Source organism: Mesoplodon bidens (genome assembly GCF_964165515.1).
Source record: "Mesoplodon bidens genome assembly, chromosome: 7".
In the NCBI taxonomy this organism is placed as follows: domain Eukaryota; kingdom Metazoa; phylum Chordata; class Mammalia; order Artiodactyla; family Ziphiidae; genus Mesoplodon; species Mesoplodon bidens.
Window position 1 is genome coordinate 70,281,889 of NC_138164.1, and position 17,090 is coordinate 70,298,978.

The window sequence follows — 17,090 nt, forward strand, 5'->3', positions numbered from 1 at the left end:
AGCATTTAATCCATTTACATTTAAGGTAATTATTTATACGTACACTCTTATTGCTATCTTGTTAATTGTTTTGAATTGCTTTTGTAGGTCTTTTATCTTCCCTTCCCCTTTTGTTCTCTTCTCTTGTGATGTGATGACTATCTTTAGAGTTGAGTTTGGATTACTTTTTCTTTTGTGTGTGTGTATCTAGTGTAGATTTTTGGTTTGTGGTTACCATGAGGTTTTGATATAGCAGTCTCTATAAATACAAGATTGTTTTAAGTTGCTGGTCTCTTAATTTCAAATGCATTTCCAATATCTTGCATTTGCACTCCCTTCTCATGATTGTTGGTTTTGTAGGGATGATTTCCTACCTTTACTGTATGTTTGCCTTTACTGGTGAGCTTTTTCATTTGCAATTTTCTTGTTTCTAGTTGTGGCCTTTTATTTTCCACCTAGAGAAATGCCTTTAGCATTTATTGTAATGCTGGTTTGGTGGTGCTGAATTCTCTTAACTTTTGCTTGTCTGTAAAGCTTTTGATTTCTCTGTCGAATCTGCATGAGACCCTTGTTGGGTAGAGTATTCTTGGTTGTAGCTTTTTCCCTTTCATCACTTTAAATATGTCCTGCCACTCCCTTCTGGCTTGCAGAGTTTCTGCTGAAAAATCAGCCGATAACCATATGGGGATTCTCTTGTATGATATTTGTTGCTTTTCCCTTGTAGCTTTTAATATTATTCTTTGTCTTTAATTTTTGTCAGTTTAGTTAATATATGTCTTGGTGTGTTCCTCCTTGGGTTTATCCTTATGGGACTCTGCATTTCCTGGATTTGAGTGTTTCCTTTCCCATGTTATGGAAGTGTTCAGCTATTATCTCTTCAAATGCTTTCTCAGGCCCTTACTTTCTCTCTTCTCCTTCTGGGACCCCTATAATGTGAATATTGGTGCATTTAATGTTGTCCCAGACTCTCTTAGACTCTCCTCATTCCTTTTCATTCTTTATTCTGTTTCACAGCAGTGATTTCCACCAATCTGTCTTTCAGCTCAGTTTTTTGTTCTTCTGCCTCACTTTTTCTGCTACTGATTCCTTCTACTGTATTCTTCATTTCAGTTATTGTATTGCTCATCTTTGTTTGTTTGTTCTTTAAATCTTCTAGCTCTTTGTTAAACATTTCTTATGTCTTCTTGGTCTGTGCCTCCATGCTTTTTCTGAGTCCTTGGATCATCTTTACTTTCATTATTCTGAATTCTTTTTCAAGCGGATTTCCTATCTCCACCTCACTTAGTTGTTCTTCTGGGGTTTTATCTTGTTCCTTAGTCTGAAACATATTTTTCTGCCATCTCATTTTGTCTAAATTTCTGTGTTGTGTTCTCTGTTTCTCAGGCTCCAGGTTTGTAGTTTCTCTTGCTTCTGGTGTTTTCCCCCTGGGGGGTGAGGTCCAGGGGCTTGTGCAGGCTTCCTGGTGGGAAGGACTGGTGCCTGCCCTCTTGTGGGTGGAGCTGGGTCTTGTCTCTCTGGTGGTCAGGGTCGTGTCAAGGGGTGTGTTTAGAGGAGGCTGTACACTCAGGATGACTTTAGGTAGCCTGTCTGATGATGGGTGGGGCTGTGCTCTCACCCTGTTGGTTGTTTGGCCTGGGGTGTCCCAGCACTGGAGCCTGCAGGCTGTTGGGTGGGGCCAGGTCTTGGTGCCAAAATGGTGACCTCCAGCAGAGCTCACACTGATGAATATTCCCTGGGGCCTCTGCCAGCAGTGTCCTTGTCCCCATGTCCACACAGTGAGCCAGAGCTGACACCCATCTCCCCAGGGGACCTTCCAAGACCCACAAGTGGGTTTGGCCCAGGCTCCTATGGAGTCACTACTTTGCCCTGGGTCCCAGTGCATGTGAAATCTTGTGTGCACCTTCCAAGAGTGAAGTCTCTGTTTCCCCCAGTCCTGTGCAGCTCCTGCACTCAAGCCTCACTGGCCTTCAAAGCCAAAGCTCTGGGGGCTCCTCCTCCTGATGACAGACCCTCAGGCTGGGGAGCCTGATGTGGGGCTCAGAACTCTCACCCCTATGGGAGAACCTCTGTGATATAATTATTTTCCAGTTTGTGGGTTGCTTATCTGGCAGGTATGGGATTTGATTATATCGTGAAAGCATGCCTCCTACTATATCATTGGATGTAGAATATCTTTAGATGTAGAAGCATTGGATGTAGAATATCTTGTTTGGTAGGTTCCAGTCTGTTTTGTTGATGGTTGTTCAGCAGTTAGTTGTGATTTTAGTGTTTTCATGAGAGGAGTTGAGCTCAAGTCCTTCTACTCCACTATCTTGTCTCCACCCTCCTCCAACACTCTCCATTTAACAACTCTAAGTCAGTGGTTCTCAACCTTGGCTGCACAAAGGAATCATGTGGAGAGGTTTTCAATATCCCAGTGTTGATACCCAGCTACACTCAGGCTCGATAAGGACTCTCTTGTACTGGAATCCAGGCATCAGTATATTTAAAGCACACAAACAGATAAAATGTGCAGCTAAAGTTGAGAATCACTGCTTCAGGGTATCAGAAAAAGTATTAGTAATTTGTTTAAGAGCAACAAACAAACAAAAATTCCCCGAGATTGTCTTTAAAAAGATACTGATTATGATGGGCTACTGTTTATCTGCTCCTCTCAGCATGCTGCTTGAATGATCTGGCTTTTTTATTTCCTGACTACATTTCCTTCATGTAATACCTCATTAGAATGCTATTCTTTGAGTTTTATGCCCCTGAGTTTCCAAAAAAACCCACCTCTGGGCAAAACATCATTTGGATCACTTGGTGGAAATCAGGATAATCAAAACATATTGCTCTTAAAGCTGCTTGTGAGGCAGCAACTATGCTTTTTCACCAAAGGAAAAGCTCATGAAAGTTCATCTTGCTAATCAAATATTCAAACAAACCTTGAACTTCTAAGTGACAATTGAGGAGAAATAATTTAGGCTGAGATATAATACACTGAGAAAAGAGAAGACAGTTGGGGAAGTCAACCATTGAAAGCCGTGTGGTAGAAGACTTCCAGCATATATCCATGAGCGACAATGCCGCTTTGAGTTAGATCCTGTTGTTATAGACATAGGAGACTGAATCACTTGCATCTTTTAAAAACCAAATCTTTAAAAAAATATTTTTGGTCAAAATGTTAATTATTTTAAAGATGGATTTCTTCTACAAAAAATCATAGATCTGAGGTAATTGACTGCTCTGTGCCAGGTTCAGTATTAGGTGGTTCGTATTCATTACTTTATTTAATGAATGAATCTATGAGGTAGGTGATGTTATCCCATTTTATAGGTGAGGAAATTGAGGTGCAGAACTTTTAGGTAACTTGCTCAGTGTTATAGGACTAGTAGGTAAACCAAAAAGATATGACCTTATGCCTGCCAGAAAAGGAAACCAAAGTAACTTCATGGCCAATATTATACAGTTCTCAGAAAGACAACTAGCCGCTAAGAAAAAGACAGTTCTTTTTTAAAAAGAGCCTGTATCCTGGGGATGAACCAAAGGGGGATGAACGTCAATGGAAAGAAGATTTTCATAAATTTAAATAGGGATGTGTGGGCACCAAAAGAATGATTTATATTAAAATAGTCACAAAAGAAACACGGGGTTTGCCTAATTTTCCAGAGAATAAGTAACTATAGTCACCCTCCAAGAACTGATTCCTGAACAATATCAGTGCAGAAAAGTCCATTTAAAAGTCCAACAAAATTTAGCAAGGGAGTGGCAAGATTATAAACTACGCTAAGCATCACATAAAATTCCTGAGGTGCTAGGAAATAATCTTTTAGTATTTCTACTTTTTTTTTTTAAAGCTTGAAGTAGGGGTTTCTAACTTCATTCCAATGATAATGTTCTGAAATTTGAAGGAAGATAATGTAAAGATTTTAAGCCATTTCTCTTTATTACTCTGCTATCATTTCCTTTACTGATTTTGCTTTTTACTCAACTATCATTCTTTTCTCTTTCTTCTATTTGAGCTCACCTAACTAACCATGATCTCCTTTATCATATATGACTGCCTATATTTTCTTTCAAAAATGCACGTGAGAAAAAAAGCATTTTAAAAGCATTTTACTTTGAAAGGAGTTGTTATGAATGAACATGTTAAACATTTGCAAATTAAGCCAATAAATTGGGCACCCTGCTCTTGGATGGCAGCATGTATCTAAATCCATGTGATCATGTGGCTTAAACTAAAACACAATTTTACCTGACAAATTACATTGTGAAATAAAAATGTATTCTTTAATAAAACAACTAAATTTGAATAATACAACAGAATGTAACAGTGACAAACTTGTTTTATTGAAATTCTACTCTATGCATGGACTTGAGTTTAGATAATCCCTGAAATTTAAAGATAAGCTAAATATTTTGGCTAATATTGAATGATGATGATCATCAAACAAGGAGGAATGTTGTAAATACTAATTCTGCACAGTAACAATGGACATCACTGTTGAACATTTATTATGAGTCAGGTAATATCTAACTGTTGTCTCTAATGCTTCCAACCAGTGATTGCTATAGTTTTTTATTGATTGTTTCTATCTGTAAAATGTTTGTGAGCATGCATCCCCTATATGTGCTAATCTGTAAAGTATATATTTGTACAACTGTGATAATGTTATATTTATTATAAAATATATTCAAATGTTGAGATTAGAAATGATGAGAAAATATAAAGAAAAAGCATCCAGTACTTCATAGATCATCTTTAGCATTTCCTGGGAGAAAGCTCTCACACCGGAGAATACAGTTAACTATTCTGTGTGGCAGAGACCACTGGTAGTCCCCAAATATTCAATATCTTTTCCTTCCATAGTGATTGGATCCCCAATTTTTACCTGGGCCTAAGTCATAAGTCAGCTCAGAATAAAGATTACATGTTTCGTCTTCCATTGCAGGTAGGTGTGCTTTTGCCTAAGTACTAACCCTTGGGATACAATGGGAAATTGTGTTTACAACTTCCCAGAGGTGCTTTGAAAGGGAGGAACCATGCATACCTCTCTGTAATTCTTCTCACTTGCTTCTTGGTAGGTCATCATGGTGCCTATGTGCACAAAGGTGGCGTGCAAGGGTGGTAGAGCAAGAAGATAAGGTGTTTTAGTCTACTTAAGACCCTGTAGAGCAGAATAGACATTTCAGTTCTGGACAACTCACTCATGGACTGTTATATGTGGGAGAAATACATTTCTGTCTTGCAAAAGCACTGTTATTTTGGTCTCTGTTAAATGTAAATGAAAATATATACTAAATAACACACTATGAAAGACAGTTACTACTCTCTACTTGAGGGAAAAGATGAGGGAAAAGTATCAGAAAAGTTAATTTCCCAAGGTTAGCCAGCTAGTACATGGTAGGATCAAAAGAGCCCAGAGTTCATCCTCTTTCCACTAGAGCAGGCAACCTTCTGTGAGTAAAATACTATAAAATCAAGGAGGAAAGAGACATTAATTGCGCCTAGAGGGACTGATGAGGGCTTGCTGATAGAGGTGGCAATTTAATGGGATCTTGATATATGGGTATGGAGGAAAACGGCTTTCTGGGTTAATGGAACAAAGTGAACAATGGCAGAATAGCAAAGGCTCAAGAAAACTTTGTCCCTCGTTGTTGTTAAATGATCACTATTGCTTTTTGGCTTTATTTATTCAACATATATTTCAGAGTACCAACCACATTGCAGGCACAGACAAGGTCAAAGAGATAGAGTAGTGAAAAATGATGTCTGCAAATTCCCAAATATATGGCAAGATGATACTAATGGACCAGATAAAGTCCAGATAAATCTCATATCAAGCAAACAAGGTCTTCATAATCAGACTCAGCCCTACCTTTCTAGCCTCATGTTATACTACTGCTCTATGCTTCAGCCACACAGAACTTAGGACATATGAGTTTCCAGGTATCTGATCATTGCCCAAACAGTTCCCTCTCCCTGAAATGTTTTCCCATACTTTGCCTGGATACGTCTAACTTATTCTTCAAGAGCCAGCTAAAATTCTACCTTCCTCTGGCTTCCTCCAATGGGATGGTTCCTTACAGCATATTCCCTTAAAGCAGTTTCTACACATCTCCATTCATTCATTAATTCAGCCAGCCAGTCCAGCAAAAACATGCCAGGTTATAAAGGTACAATGGTGGGAAAGATGAAGCAATTTTTCTCTGTGCTTATGGTGTTTATACTCTAGGAAGAAGTATCAGCCATTAAAGAAACACTTATAAGGTAGTGTGATAAATTCTATGAAGGGAAATCAGTCTGAAGTGGAAGCATGCAACAGGGAGTACTACACCTAACCTTAGCTTCCCAGAAGGAGCACTATTTAAGCTGAATCCTTTTGGATGAGTAAGAGTGAGCCAGGCTATCACTCTGCATTATCCGCTAGATTCCACTAGCCTATGAGAGTCAATGCTTTTTAAAAGCATTCCACATGATTAAACAACAATACCAGGATTAAATGCTGGCTCAGATGAATTCTAACTGTGTTACATTGTACTTTAGTGAGTCCCTATAGTTTTATTTCATTCTTCCTGTATGCAGTATTTCCTACCCTACCCTTCACCCCTTCTTCAGTCTAGCATCCAGAAGCTTCTTTGGCTGTCCACTAGCATCTCTCAAATTTTAGTGTGCATAAGAATCACCTGGGGTGCTTGTAAAAACATAGATTCCTTGGCCTTACCCTCAGAGATTCTGATTCTTTAGGTCTCTGGTGGAGCTGGAGATTCAGAAATTCTAGTAATCTGCCTGGCAAAATCTGCTGCTACCAGTTCAGAGACTGCATCTTGAGCAGCAATGTTGTAGAGAAACTATTCAAATCCTTCCCAGGATTATTTACCCTTGTTCTTAACCTGCTCTGCCAGGCTGAGCTCCTTGGAGCAACAGTGGCTTCTTTGCCTAGGTATATGGGGCATGTGCCTTCAAAGGAGCCATTACAGAAAGAAGGGCCTGCGTGTGACTCTCATCCATCAATCACATACTTCACTTGGAAAACTGTTATATTTTCTCATTGCTTCCCACCTTAGGTGCAATACGACAAGCCTACGTACAGGCTTCCCAGCAGATGAGGAGTGATAAGTAGGGAAGGCAGCAAAGTGCCCCCTATAAGGGAACCACAGGGAAAAAAGATTGAAGTAGGTTTGTGAATGAACAAGCAGATCAGGTCTTCTACTGGAATAATTAAAAGAATTATTCCAGTCTAAATAGGAGTTTTATAATTTCACGGAAAGAAAATGATGGGAGAATCAGTGAACTTTTAAGAAAGCTTTTAGTAATTGCTTGCATTTGCTTCCGTGTGTGTCATGTATAAGAGCCTTTAAATTTGACAAACACTTAAGGGCCATGAGGACAGGGACCATGTCTTCCACAAGAACATACCCAACAATTTCCTAGGAGAGTGATGACTATTTAGAAGATTTGAAAATACTTAATTCTAAGAAGGAAATGAAACCAACTCACAAAAGTTGGGAGGGTAATTTTATCATTAATTAGGTAATATATATAAAACATCTAGAATAAAGTGGTCCTTCAATAAATACTAGCTCTCTTCCCCTTCTATTTCTCTCTTGTGATTACCTAGGACAGCTCTGTCCAATAGAACTTCCTGGAATGATGAGCATATTCTATATCTGCATTGTTGAATATAGCACCCACTAACCATCCTGGCTACTGAGCATTTCAAATGTGGCTAGTACAACTGAGGAACTGAATTTTACATTTTATATTATTTTAATTAAATTTAAATAACCACATGAGGCTTGAAGCTACTGCCTTGGAGAGCACAGGCCTAAAAGCTTATACAACATACTAGTTGGCCACTACATGTGTCTATTTGGTGAACTGAATTGATCCTTTTTCCTACAGATATGCATATATTTAAGGCGAACAAGTGAAAAGGACAGCTGCCCCAAGGGCAGATAAAAAGGCGTGGTGAACGAACAAAGACAGCAGGATCCAAACCGAAAAAAGAAGTTGCTGAATTATTGACCAAGCTTCTCAAAATTTAATATGCACACTAATCACTGGGGTTCTTCTTAAGAACACAGATTCTGATTTAGTAGGTCTTGAGTGAGAATTTAGATTCTATGCTGACAAGCTTCCAGGTAATAATGATGCTGCTAGTCAATGGGTCACATTTTAAGAAGTAAAGATCTAGATGTAGGTCAGCCCATGAACCTACATAACTGCTATTGGCCCTACCGCTGAACTAGCTATGACTTCCGCATTCTTGTCTCAACAGTTCAAGATGATTAAGTCAAAGGCATGCTCTGTTTTATCAAAGGCACCCCCTAATCTTATGATGAACATTTATTAAGCATCTTCTACATACTGGGAAGAATATTTATAACAGCCCCTGAAAGGCAAATATTATTACTCTCATTTTACAAATAATAAAACAGAGGCTTAGATGGATAATTTGACTTAACCTGACTTGCCTGACTTAACTCAGGCAAGTACTAACTGGCAGAGGTGGGCTTAGAACCCAGTTGCTCCTGAATTCAAAGGCTAGTCTCTCTCATTAGACTCTTCTTACACAATGTGTGATGCACAATTGAGCAGCAGCTTCACCTGGAAACTTATTAGAAATGCATACTGTCAGGAGCCTTCCTATACCTACTAAATCAGAATCTTCATTTACGATCTCCAGGTGATTCTTATGTACATTAATATTTGAGAAATACTAAAAGATGTTCCACTTTTTGCCTTTTAGAGCAAAGTAACAAATGGAAAGGGATCTGCTGATTGTGGCAGTTGAGAAATGGATTTAGGTTGGCTAGGTTTGACTGTGGAACAAATATTGATAGCACTACCTCTATTGCTAAATTCCTATTGCCTCATGGGCATAGTTAAGCCAATATTAAGCTGTTTTCTGGCATGTAAGCATATTTCATTTCTGGATAATACTGCAAATCCAACAGATAAAAATATCAACAACATAGTTTTAACAGTGTTCATGGGAAACACCACCAAAAGAAACAAACTTGTTTGCTGAAAAATAAATGTACTAAAATCAGCAAATTCTTCAAAACTATCTCCATTATTAATCACTGCCAGAACGGTTCAAAGAAACAAACAATTCTGCTTTCTCTCCCTTCATGGACAATTCTGGAAAACCATCCAATTAAAAGTGAATAGTAGCCTAAATCACAAGAGTCTGTTTTTGTACAAAGTGACTCAAAGAAATTAATGCCTAACTCTCCAGCTCTATGACCAAGTGCTTGGTCATCCCATTTCTGCAATACAGCAACTTCCTCCTCAGAGAGTTCTTATTCTCAACTTCCTGCCGCTGGGATCAATCAGAAATGTATTTTAAATCTTATTTAACAACACCTCTTGGTCTGAAGCCCATTCTTTGGCTCCCGAATGAAACTCACTGCTAATTTGATTGTTTCTCTGTGTCCCTGAATCCACATTATCTTTTTTTTTTTTTTTTTTTTTTTTTGCGGTACGCAGGCCTCTCACTGTTGTGGCCTCTCCCGTTGCGGAGCACAGGCTCTGGACGCGCAGGCTAAGCGGCCATGGCTCAAGGGCCCAGATGCTCCGCGGCATGTGGGATCTTCTCGGACCAGGGCACAAACCCGCGTCCCCTGCATCAGCAGGCGGACTCTCAGCCACTTCGCCACCAGGGAAGCCCCCACATTATCTTTTATTTTCTCTCATCCCCATCTCTTCTCACCAATCTTTCACTCACACTGTCAGCCTTTCTTAGGGTCGTTTTATACCCTTTAAATCACTCTCTTGTCCTCTGCCCCAGAATCACAGTTCTATTTTCATCCAGTGACCTTTCACATTTAAAGCTCTCTATAAAAATATCACTGATAATATTATAAGAATATTATGATGGCTTTCAAATTGCTTTACATAAATGATCTTCTTGGCAGTCAAATACAATGGGTGATACTACTAAGGACTGTCAACATTTTTGTAACCTATCTCTTCCTTCTTCTTTTCTCTCATCTACCCTCCTCTCTCTTCTCTCTCACTTTCTTGGGAGGTTTTCCAAGACACAATCCTGGAATTTCTGGAACAAAGTTCCTTGTCTCCACTGTTATTTCTACCTCTGGAAATAAAGTGGAAGACAACAAAATGTCTCACAGGAAAGCAAAATCATTATACTGCTAATACTAGCTAGATGTTCCTTTTATTTTCAGTATTTTCCCTTAGACATCCTTGATAATGTAGACAATCACTCTCCATACCAGATGAATCAGTTCCCCTTGGCACTTTGTTTATTTCTACCAATATTTTTAAAGTGTAAGTTTCCTTCTTTGTACCTATTATTTTCTTACAATGGGACATATACAGATTCTTAGCCCTTTTATTTAAGGCTTTGGTGGGGTAAATTAGTTTCTTGTTTAGCAAATATTCACTCCTTCCTCCACGTTGAATTTGGCAATATGACTTACTTTGGCCACTGGGGTGTTAGTAGATGGGATATGAGCAGAGGCTGTAACTGAACTTGTGTCTTGGGCTTGTATATTCTTGCCTCCTTTATTGAAAATAAGGTGACCATATGTGCGTGGGTTTATGTCTGGGCTTTCTATACTGTTCCATTGATCTATATTTCCGTTTTTGTTCCAGTACCATACTGTCTTGATTACTGTAGGTTTGTAGTATAGTCTAAAGTCTGGGATTTTGATTCCTCCAGCTCCATTTTTCTTTCTCAAGATTGCTTTGGCCATTCAGGGTCTTTTGTGTTTCCATACACATTCTGAAATTTTTTGTTCTAGTTCTGTGAACTAGAACATTGCCTTTGGTAGTTTGATATGGACTGCATTGAATCTGTAGATTTTCACAATGTTGATTCTACCAATCCAAAAACATGGTATATCTCTCCATCTGTTTGTATCATCTTTAATTTCTTTCATCAGTATCTTATAGTTTTCTGCATACAGGTCTTTTGTCTCCTTAGGTAGGTTTATGCCTAGGTATTTTATTCTTTTTCTTGCAATGGTGAATGGGAGTGTTTCTTTAATTTCTCTTTCAGATTTTTCATCATTAGTGTATAGGAATGTAAGAGATTTCTGTGCAGTAATTTTGTGCCCTGCTACTTTACCAAATTCATTGATTAGCTCTAGTAGTTTTCTGGTAGCATCCTTAGGATTATCTATGTTTAGTATCATGTCATCTGCAAAGAGTGACAGCTTTACATCTTCGTTTCCAATTTGGATTCCTTTTATTTCTTTTTCCTCTCTTGATTGCTGTGGCTAAAACTTCCAAAACTATGTTGAATAACAGTGGTGAGAGTGGACAACCTTGTCTTGTTCCTGATCTTAGAGGAAATGCTTTCAGTGTTTCACCATTGAGAATGATGTTGGCCGTGGGTTTGTCATATATGGCCTTTATTATGTTGAGGTAAGTCCCCTCTATGCCTACTTTCTGGAGGGTTTTTTCATAAATGGGTGTTGAATTTTGTTGAAAGCTTTTTCTCCATCTGTTGAGATGAGCATATGGTTTTTCTCCTTCAATTTGTTAATATGGTGTATCACATTGATTGATTTGTGTATACTGAAGAATCCTTGCATTCCTGGGATAAACCCCACTTGATCATGGTGTATGATCCTTTTAATGTACTGTTGGATTCTGTTTGCTAGTATTTTTTTGAGGATTTTTGCATCTATGTTCATCATTGATATTGGCCTGTAGTTTTCTTTTTTGTGACATCTTAGTCTGGTTTTGGTATCAGGGTGATGGTGGCCTTGTAGACTGAGTTAGGGAGTATTCCTACCTCTGCTATATTTTGGAAGAGTTTGAGGATAGATGTTATTTCTTCTCTAAATGTTTGATAGAATTCGCCTGTGAAGCCATCTGGTCCTTGGCTTTTGTTTGTTGGAAGATTTTTAAGCACAGTTTCAATTTTAGTGCTTGTGATTGGTCTACTTATATTTTCTATTTCTTCCTGGTTCAGTCTTGGAAGTTGTGCTTTTCTAAGAATTTGTCCATTTCTTCCAGGTTGTCCATTTTATTGGCATATAGTTGCTTGTAGTAATCTCTCATAATCCTTTGTATTTCTGCAGTGTCAGTTGATACTTCTCCTGTTTCATTTCTAATTCTATTGATTTGAATCTTCTTCCTTTTTTTCTTGTTGAATCTGGTTAATGGTTTATCAATTTTGTTTATCTTTTCAAAGAACGAGCTTTTACTTTTACTGATCTTTTCTATTGTTTCCTTCATTTTTTTTCATTTATTTCTGAACTGATCTTTATGATTTCTTTCCTGCTAACTTTGGAGTTCTTTTGCTCTTCTTCCCCTAATTGCTTTAGGTGTAAGGTTAGGTTGTTTATTTGAGATGTTTCTTATTTCTTGAGGTAGTATTGTATTGCTATAAACTTCCCTCTTAGAACTGTTTTTGCTGCATTCCATAGGTTTTGGGTCATTATGTTTTCATTGCCATTTGTTTCTAGGTATTTTTTAAATTTCCTCTTTGATTTCTTTAGGGATCTCTTGGTTATTTAGTAGAGTATTGTTTAGCCTCCATGTGTTTGTATTTTTTACAGATTTTTTCCTGTATTTGATATCTAGTCTCATAGCATTGTGGTCAGAAAAGATACTTGATACAATCTCAATTTTCTTAAATTTACCAAGGCTTGATTTGTGACCCAAGACGTGATCTATGTTCCCTGAGTACTTGAGAAGAAAGTGTTTTCTGTTGTTTTTGGATGGAATGTCCTATAAATATCAGTCAAGTCCATCTTGATTAATGTAACATTTAAAGTTTGTGTTTCCTTATTTATTTTCATTTTGGTTGATCATTCCATTGGTGATAGTGGGGTGTTAACGTCCCCTACTATGACTGTGTTACTGTCGATTTCCCATTTTATGGCTGTTATAATTTTCCTTATGTATTGAGGTACTCCTATGTTGGATGAATAAATATTTACAACTGTTACACTTTCTTGGATTGATCCCTTATCATTGTGTAGTGTCCTTCTTTGTCTCTTGTAATAGTCTGTTTTTTTTTTTTTTGCAGTACGCGGGCCTCTCACTGTTGTGGTCTCTCCCATTGCGGAGCACAGGCTCCGGACGCACGGGCTCAGTGGCCATGGCTCATGGGCCTAGCTGCTCCATGGCATGTGGGATCTTCCCGGACTCGGGCACAAACCCATGTCCCCTGCATCGACAGGCAGACTCTCAACCACTGCGCCACCAAGGAAGCCCTCTTGTAATAGTCTTTATATTAAAGTCTATTTTGTCTGATATGAGAATTGCTACTCCAGCTTTCTTCTGATTTCCACTTGCATGGGATATCTTTTTCCATCCCCTCACTTTCAGTCTGTATTGTCCCTAGGTTTGAAGTGGGTCTCTTGTAGACAGCATATATACAGGTCTTGTTTTTGTATCCATTCAGCCAATCTATGTCTTTTGGTTGGAGTGTTTAATCCATTTACATTAAAGGTAGTTATCAGTATGTATGTTTCTATCACCATTTTCTTAATTGTTTTGGATTTGTTATTGTAGGTCTTTACCTTCTCTTGTGTTTCCGTCCTAGAGAAGTTCCTTTAGCATTTGTTGTAAAGCTGGTTTGGCGGTGTTGAATTCTCTTAGCTTTTGCTTGTCTGTAAAGGTTTTTAAAACAAAGACTATGACAAGAGACAAAGAAGGACACTACATAATGATCAAGGGATCAATCCAAGAAGAAGAGATAACAATTGTAAATATTTATGCACTCAACATAGGAGCACTTCAATACATAAGGCAAATACTAACAGCCATAAAAGGGGAAATTGACAGTAACACAGTCATAGTAGGGGACTTTAACACCCTACTTTCCATGGACAGGTCATCCAAAATGAAAATAAATAAGGAAACACAAGCTTTAAATGATACATTAAACAAGATGGACTTAACTGATATTGATATGACATTCCATCTGAAAAAATCAGAATACACTTTCTTCTCAAGTGCTCATGGAACATTCTCCAGGATAGATAATATCTTGGTTCACAAATCAAGCCTTGGTAAATTTAAGAAAATTGAAATCGTATCAAGTATCTTTTCCAACCACAACACTATGAGACTAAATATTAATTACAGGAAAAAAATCTGTAAAAAATACAAACACATGGAGGCTAAACGACACACTACTTAATAACCAAGAGATCACTGAAGAAATCAAAGAGGAAATCAAAAGATATCTAGAAACAAATGTCAATGAAAACACGATGACCCAAAACCTATGGGATGCAGCAGAAGCAGTTGTAAGAGCAAAGTTTATAGCAGTACAATCCTACCTTAAGAAACAAGAAATACCTCAAATAAACAATCTAACCTTACACCTAAAACAATTAGAGAAAGAAGAACAAAAGAACCCCAAAGTTAGCAGAAGGAAAGATATCATAAAGATCAGATCAGAAGTAAATGAAAAAGAAATGAAGGAAATGATAGCAAAGATCAATAAAACTGAAAGCTGGTTCTTTGAGAAGATAAACAAAATTGATAAACCATTAGCCAGACTTATCAAGAAAAATAGGGAGAAGACTCAAATCAATAGAATTAGAAATGAAAAAGGAGAAGTAACAACTGACACTGCAGAAATACAAAGGATCATGAGAAATTACTACAAGCAACTATATGCCAATAAAATGGACAACCTGGAAGAAAGGGACAAATTGTTAGAAAGGCACAACCTTCTGAGACTGAACCAGGAAGAAATAGAAAATATGAACAGACCAATCACAAGCACTGAAATTGCAACTGTGATTTAAAATCTTCCAACAAACAAAAGCCCAGGACCAGATGGCTTCACAGAGGACCATATATTTCTAAAACCAAATTTGCTATTTTGCAAAATTAATAAATTTACTTGTAATGAAATTATTTTGGGGGAGGACTTTAATACGTAAGTTAAAATTTGTCATTTAGGTAATATTTTAAGGAAGGAGATGTTCTTATGCAACATGACTGAAATGCTCTGGGGAACTCTGAAATTGTTTTTTCATTAAATAGAACTGAAATTATGTGAACAAATAGGACATGTGACAGAATAGAGGAAAACAAAGTATAGAACACCAAGGAATGAGAAAATAGACTGCAAAAGGAAAAGTGATTTGTTCCAGGTCACTAAGTGAGTCAGGAACAAAAGGGAGGGTTAGGCCTATGTCCAGACACAAAGCACATTCATCGACATTAATGCTTGTGTGCTAAATCTGCCATTTTTCAATACATAATATAGTTATATTTCTTATACATGGGGGAAGATATTAATATTTAATATTCTCTCAGGGTCTAGCACATGTTACTGCATAAGTATTTATTGAATAAAATAATAAAGAAATAAACCCCTATTAACTGGAAGTTAATGAAGCATGATTTCATATACATAACCTTATGAGATCCTCACTATCACCTCTGAGGTAGATATTATAATTCCTATCTTATATATCAATTTACGTCCAGAAGGAGTAAATGAATAACTCAACAACACACTGCCATGAGAATTGGGACAGTTTCCTCATACTTAGCAAACGTCTCTAAAGATCCTACCCTTAAGGAAGCTCAAAGAGGGTTTGCATTAAGTACAAAAAAGTTGAAGATAATTTTAAAACATCCCTTTGAAGAACTCAAAATCAGATACAAAATTGATATTTAGGAGAATGAGAGCAATTTGATTAATTTGTTATATATGGCTGATTTTACTAGTTAATCAGTTGGGCTACCAATTGAGCATGTCTATTCAAAATCCTTAGATTCTTATTCATAAATTATTTGTACATGAGGCCATCTGGAATTTAGTCATGAGAACCCTAATAGAAGGCTTTGAATAAATATAGGTCTATCACAAGAAAGCAGTCCTACTTAACATGGTCAAGTCTCTGTGCTCCATGTCTACTTCAAAGCACTGCTCATCTGCTTTAGATGATGCCAATGGATATAGTAAAGAGATTCATTATATCAAAAACATAGAATCCCTTAATATATATATAGATCCCTGCCTCAAGGGTATTGAAGCTTCTGTGACAACTTGTCATCCACCCAAAGCTACACATTTCTGAGGAGTAGGTAACAAAACTTTGTTCTCAAGCTGAGAGGCAGAAAAGGAGGGAGGGAGGGAGGAAACACAAGCAGCAGCAAGATCAGAGTTAAGTAAGATCTCAAACTCTATAGCCAGGATACCTAGATTCATTCTTGGCTCTGCCTCTTACTGTGCAATTTTGAGAAAGTTACTTAACTTCTTTATGACTCAGTTTCCTCATCTGTAAAATGGAGACATTAATAGTACCTATCTCATAGGCTTGTTACAAGGATTAAATGAGTTAATATTTGATAAGTGCTTAAAGCAGCATCAGGCATACAATAATTCCAATATAAATGTTTGAAAAACAAAGGAGGGTTGGAAGAGTGAGAGATAGAATTGGGAATACTATGTGTCTTTAATATTTGCTTTGCTTCCTTCCAACAGAGTCATTTACTTTCCACAGCTGGGGCCACTTGATTCCTACCGGTAAGCTTAACCCCATTTCCAGTCTGACCCCAAATGACTCTTGTTCAGAAAGATTTAAGAAGCCCTGGTTCAGTTGTTCAGGTGACTCAGCATTAAGTCAAGCTTGCTGTTATTCCTGTTCTGACCCTGCGTCCCAGTTTTAATCACTTGTCCCTGTAATCAAGTCCCAACTTGCACTCCAGTTCTGGCATTCTGCTCCCCTGTGGCCAAGTCCCGGCTTGCAGAACCTGCTCAGGACCTCCAGTTCCTCTGAGGCAGGTATCTCCCAAAGGGCAGCCTTTAGACTAGACACACTTTGGCACAGAGTGTTTGAACTTTTGAGAATTAGTCGCCTGTAAAATTGTATAAAAATTCAAATTTCTGATTTCTCTTGAGAAACTGAGTGATCTGGCAACTCTTGATCCCATTTCCCTTTGGTACCCACCCACTGGAGCCAAGTGGCAGCTGCTCCCACTTTGGAAGATCATGTGCTCTCTATTCCCCACTCTCCCCATGCCTCCTGCTCCATCTATTTTTGTGACTTGCTTGGTCCTTGTAGGCATTTGAGGTTGGGGTCTAAGACTGAGAATAGCCAACACTTACCAAGCACTTCACACACATTTAATCAAAGACCAGGGATCTGTTTGTTCTTGTGTATTATGCCTGCAG

The 17,090-nt window shown here is 37.9% G+C and overlaps 1 protein-coding gene across 7 annotated transcripts in view; it reads right to left on the minus strand.

Annotated features, from left to right (window-relative positions):
* Positions 1-17,090, minus strand: part of DLG2 (discs large MAGUK scaffold protein 2) — a 1,231,136-nt gene that overhangs the window by 752,095 nt on the left and 461,951 nt on the right. The window lies entirely within an intron of this gene.